We start from the raw sequence: 6,000 nt of genomic DNA, 5'->3' as shown, positions 1-6,000 counted from the left end.
GGCAAGGCCCCAGCTCCAGCGCCCGCTCCCGCTGAGGCTGCAGGTCTGTCCAGCCTCTGCTGCTGCTGGCCACCCCTGGGGCTCTTTGACTTGTAGAGGCTTCCCCAAGCTCCTCTTCAGGTGACCTTCACCAGTGTGAGTCTGGAAGGAGGCCAGTCGTGTGGGGTTGGGGCCCCCACGGGGACGCCATCTCACCTCTCACCAGATGGCCCAGTTTGCAAGCTCAGCCCACAACCTAGGAACCCAGCCCAGCGCAGCCAGCCACAGGGGCCCTGGCGGCACCTGCCTGCATTGACAGGGGGGTCCACCTGAAGGATGAAAAGGACAGGCTGGACCCAGTCCATTGGCTTCCAGATGGATTCACCTGGGGCCACCTTGGGGCACTTTCCAGCCTGCCACCCGGCAGGTACAGGCTGCCCTTGGATCAACTGTCTTTGGAGCACCCCTGGAGCAAGAGCAGTGAGGCCCACAGGGCGGACGCCAGCCACGGTCCTGGGTGGACTGGACGGCTCCCTGCCGACTATCCTTCTGGCTCTGTCCCGTGGCCAGCACAGGGGCTCGAGGGGCGAGGAAGGCCGGACAGGAGCGGGGTCTGGCCAGCAGACGGCACCTGAGCCTCACACCTCACCCCAGGGCTCAGGCTTGAGGAGACTGAAACTTCCACTCAAGGAGCCCAGGCCTGTCCAGGGGGGAGGCAGAGGACCCACGCCAGCTGCCGCCCACAGGTGAGCAGGGCCAGCAGGTGTGCAGGAGGTGACATCCCCTGCTAGCCGCTGCTCACACACCAACAGGGAGACTTAAGGCTGGGACCCTCTGAGAAGCCTCAGCTCCAGCCCCTGAGGAGCCTGGTGGTCCTCATCCCAGCAGGTGTGGGTTTCCCTCTCCTCCCCAGAGCAATGTCCCTTGCTCCCGGTAGGGGTCAGTGTGGGGTAAGTCCGCACAAGACTCTGAGGAGACTCAAGATAAACCCCCCGCAGCCAGGAGAGCGGCCACCTGCCCAGTCCCTCTCTCTTTCCTTCCTGTTTGCCAGGAAGGATCCACGGGAGCATGGAGATTCAGGGTCGCCCTGGCCAGAAATTGCTGGAGAGTGCCCAGGTCCAGTGGGAAAGGGGCCCAGTGGGAAGAGGGGGCTGGCGTGGGCCGGAGTCCCTTTAGGTCACCCCTGTACCCACGCAGTGTTAAGTGCATGTACCTGGGAAGGCGGGGCAGGGCCAGTCCTTCGGAGGCTGGTCCTTTTCTCCAATGTCCAGGCCCCCATCTTACTCCCCAAAGCGAATCCCCATCTGGGTCCCCAGAGGAAGAGGGGCTCCCCCAGAGTCCCTGGCAGGACTTCCCTTACTGTGCCTGGTGCACCCCGTCCCCCGCCCCGGGCCTGGAGCTGGAGTGGGGTCTCGCCCGCACGACTCTTGGCCCCAGTGACTTGTTATAGGAGCCCAGCGTGGGCGCATGTGCCCTGGGCGCCACGAACCCACCCCCACCCACTTCCTGCTTCTCAAGGGACAGCAGCCAACTCCAGCCGACCGTGGCCTTCCGAATGGCCAGGAGGGCGGAGCCATCTCTCCCTCCAGCTCCTATCCACAGCACTGCATGGCAGGTTGGGGTCACCAGGTCTCGTCTCATGGAACGAGCTGAATTGAGCTGGGTCCCTGTGGCTCCCCTGCCCAGCTTGGGGGTGTCCAGCTACCCAGAGGGAGCTGATGCCATCCAGGTTCCCAGCCTGGCTGTGCATGTCCTCTCCTATGAAGGCCACGCCTGCCCACCACCAGCTGTGTAGGAGTCTGGGGCTGTAGGGAGACCCTCCCCCCACCCCCTGGAGGCCTGCAGCCCGCCTGGCAGGAGACTGGGCTGCTTATGGTGGGGGCTGCCTGGAAAGGAGGGGCTCGCGAAGCACAGGACCTGAGTGATGCAACTTGAGGAGGGTGATGGCAGTGACCAGGGGAGGGGCTGCCTGCCCCACCTCTGCAGGACTGACCATCTCTGGCCCACCTGCTTGAGGCCTTTGGGGTCTGGCTACCAAGGGGCAGTCCTGAGCCCCGGGGGAGGTGGGGCCCAGGAGGCGGGTGCCTGGGCAGGAAATGTTCCGAGGCAGGGTGCTCGCAGCCGGCATGCACGTCTGCACCACCCAGGGCCCCGAACACCGTGAGCACCGCAGACCCACCGTGGCACGTGTCCACACACTACACCCAGATAGACCACAAGACCAGGCGGACAGAGAAAAAGTGCCCAAGGGTCATGGGTATCGGAGCCCCTCTGCCCACACCCATCCTCTCTGGAACCCTTTGGCCTCTGCAGGACCTGGAGGCCCAGTAAGTGCCCACACTCCCCAGGGCCTGGAGGACAAGCCCGCCCGGGGCCTGTGTCCCCCATTATTGCCACAATCACACACAATTCTGGGCGCTGTGCGAAATTGAGAGCAGATCCAGAGGGCTTCCAGGAGGAGGCGTGGGCCCAGAGCTGGGAAGACAGGAGTGCAGGGGGTCCAGGCTGGCCAGCCGCGGCTCACAGAGGAGGGCGCCAGGCACGCAGGGAGGGAGGACACGGCTTTCCACCCTTGAGCCTTCCACCCAAACACCCTTGGCTCATGACCAAGGAGCTCCTGCGTGCACCCGGCATCCTGGTAAGCTGCGGCTCACCAAGAGCTCACCCCGGGCTCCAGGCTGCTCCCAGCCTCCTGGGATCCACTCCTCCACAGGGAACTTCCGGAAACTTCCCTTTCTGGTTCAGCCTTCCTGGAGCTGTGGTTCTTCCATTGAATAAGAACAAGAATCTCCTGGAAGCCCTGTTGGAAATGCTGGTTCCCTGGCCCCTCCAGACACGCCCTGGAGCCTGCAATCAGTGACTCTAATCTTGTGGGCTCTCAGGTCCTTGTCACAGAGACTGCTGGTGACCAGTGCCTCGTTGAAACCCCGCTGGAGACAGAAAACCAGCCCCTCCATGCTGGGGGCCTGGAGTCTCAGTGGACGGGCAAAGACCCACGCACTCCCATGTGCAGATATGGGGACCATGGCTGGGGCCTCCTCACCGATAATGCACTGTCCTTAGAGCCAGTGAAAATAGAAAGGAACCTGCCCCGGGCCCAGCTCTGGGACCCTCGTGCCCCAGCCCCCCAGCAGCTGGGGCTACAGGTAGGTACCAGCGGGTCGGGCTCAAGTTTGTTTTCATTAGTGAAATCTTCACTGGAGAAACACCCTGCCCTGGTCAGGGTGTGTCCCCCAGCGTCCTGTGCTGGAAGCGCCATTCCAGGGCAGCGGTACCGGGAGGTGGGTCCTCTGGGAGGTGCTCACGGTGCAAGGCTCTGCTGCAGGGGTGGACAGGCCACTGTGGAAGGGCCTGATGGAAGCAGTTGGGCCCCTGTGAGTCCTTCCATTCTCCCTCCATGGAGGACACATGCCCACCCTTCCAGAAGGCCCAGCAACAAGGCTCCATCTCGGAAGCAGAGAGCAGCCTTCCCCAGACACCCGACCTCCAGCCCTTGACCTTGAACTCCAGCCTCCAGACCATGAGAAGCAAATCTCCACCATGTGTTTGAGCAATTGTCACAGCAGTACCCTTAGCGGTCCTCCTCGGACACTCAGTGCTGGAAGCCATCTCCCCAACCAGTGGCACTCTCACCTGAGTGACATGGCCAGCAGGGACCTCTCTGCATAGATGTGGGAGCCCACGCTGGACTTCCCTCCCACGGAGCCGGGTTACAGCCTCTGACTCCTCGGGTCTGCCTGGGGGTCCTCTAAACACCAGCACCTCGTTTCCTTCATGTCCACGAGACCTGGAGCTGCGACCCCTCCCAGCCCCGCTCTGTCCCGAGAGCTCAGGCGCAGCGTGACTAGGTTTGTCACCTCCCGTGATAGGCACACTCTCTCTCTCTGACGTGATCTAAAAGTGAAATTTTATTTGTACACATGTGTACACGCACATAGACACATGTACACACCATACACGTGTCTGTACCACGTGTCCCAATAACAACGCAATGAGGGTCCCCTAAAGGCATATACGAAGGGCCTTTCAGGGGTCCCTGGCTAAGGGCCAGTGCTGGAGAACTCAGGAGCTCACAGCCGCCATCACCCCGGTTCCTTAGGCTTCTCACCTGCCCAGGTGGTGTTCACCTTCACCTGTGTACACACAGGGTCAGCAGCCCCCCAGGCCGAGATGGCTCCCCACAAACAAGTCTGGAATTGAGCCCCTCCTTTGTCATTGGGGCTGTGGGACCCACGACAAGTCACTGGACCTCTCTGAGCCTCATGTCCTCCTCCACCAGGTGGCAATGGTGCCGACAGGTCACAGCCCCAGGGGGTGGGCGCACAGTGGTGCTCTCCATGGTGGCCTGTCCTTCCTGCCTCCAGGGAACATGGACTTACCTCTGGTCATCTTTCAGGGGCTTGGGGTCTCAGGGCCAGGCCAGCAGCAGGAGTGGCCTGTGGGTGCGAGTTAACTGGAGATAAAAGTGCAGTCCTGTGCCTGGGCCTGCCACCTGGGCCAGAGCTTGTGACATTTCAATTTCCAAATCCCCATATCACCAAGACCAATGGCCTGGTGGCCAGCAGCACCGGGCAGTGACAGCAAGTCTCTGACACTGTGATAAGGCCATGGATGAGCCATGTGCAGAGGGAGCAAGAAGTCACCAACTCACAGGACAACCCTCAGGCCCTGGGCTCTCCAGGGTGTCCTCCATGACTTGGACAAGGACCACCAGCACCCAGGCCAAGACCTGAGCACAGAGGCTCCTATGAGGAGCCCTCTTCAGCCTTCTACGGTGTGAGCGGCCGTCCCCTTGCGGCTCCCCGGGCTCAGGTGCACCCTCTCTAGCTGGGAGCCTCAGAGTGACTTTCCTCCCCAGCCACCCCAGCCAAGAGCACCTGGGGACCCAGCAGCTCACTCCTACCTGCACGGCACAGTGAGCCCATGACGAGCCACCAAGCCAAGGGCACTCGAGCCCGTGGAGAAGCAGCCAGTGGCAGATGCCCTGAGCACTCCTCAGGCACCTGTGGGGACCCAGGCCGAGGGGCTCTTTTTGGGGCCCAGGCCATGCTGGTGGGCAGCAGAGGCCATCTCTGGTCCTCTGAATCTGCATCTCCCCCATGGGCAGTGATGCAAAGTGTCTTCTCCTTCACCTGGGGTCCACTCGTGTGTCTCCTGGGGAGAAATGTCTGCTCAAGACTTTTGCCCGTTGGCACATCTGGACGTGGTGCCCCAAGGCATGGACCTGAACATGCACCAAGGAGTCCCTGGTCACCTGACCCACCTCCTCTGCTCATTGTCTTGGAATCTCATGACAATCCACCTGTCTCTTTCCTCTTGTCACCTGTGCCTTTAGGTCATTAGCCAAGGGATCAGCACCAGGTCCACAAGGGCAGTTTTCCTGTTTTCCCTCAGGTTCCGGCAGGTTCCGCCTGTACAGCTAGATCTTAGACCCACTTGGGGTTGGTTCCTGCACCAGGTGTCAGGGAGGGTACAGCTCCCTTCTTTGGCACATGGACATCCAGTTCTCCCAGGACCGTTTGTGGAAGGGACCGTCCTTCCCACTGAATAGCCTGGGCACTGTTGTTGAAAGTCAACTGACCGCAAGCTCCAGGGCTTATTCTGGGCTCGCCACTCTGTCCCCAGCCTGTGCATCTGTCTGGGTGCCAGCACCTGGTGCTCAGGTGACCGAGGCAGTTTGGTGAGGTCGGAATCAGGACGTGTGAGGCCTCCAGCTCTGGTCCTCTTTCTAGGGTTGCTTTGCTAAGTGGGTCCTGGAGCTTCGAGGTGAGTTTTAGAACAGATCTTTCTAGTTCTGTGTAAACTGCATCAGGGTCCTGGCAGGGATAGTGTTGACCCTACCATCGCCTTGGCTCCTACTGACATCTGAATGGGCAACTCGCTCCTCCTGCCACCAACCAGGCACCTGTCTAGAGCAAGAGGTCTCTACAGCAAAGCAGATGTCCACTTCCAAGAGTCCAGCTCTGTGCCGTCCATACTGCAGCCACAGGCCACAGGGGGCCATTTAAATGAGCACTAAAA

Source organism: Marmota monax, unplaced genomic scaffold (assembly GCF_021218885.2).
Source record: "Marmota monax isolate L192 unplaced genomic scaffold, Marmota_monax_Labrador192_F-V1.1 WCK01_AAM20220418_F8-fsc00038, whole genome shotgun sequence".
In the NCBI taxonomy this organism is placed as follows: Eukaryota; Metazoa; Chordata; class Mammalia; order Rodentia; family Sciuridae; genus Marmota; species Marmota monax.
This window is presented reverse-complemented; position numbering follows the sequence as displayed.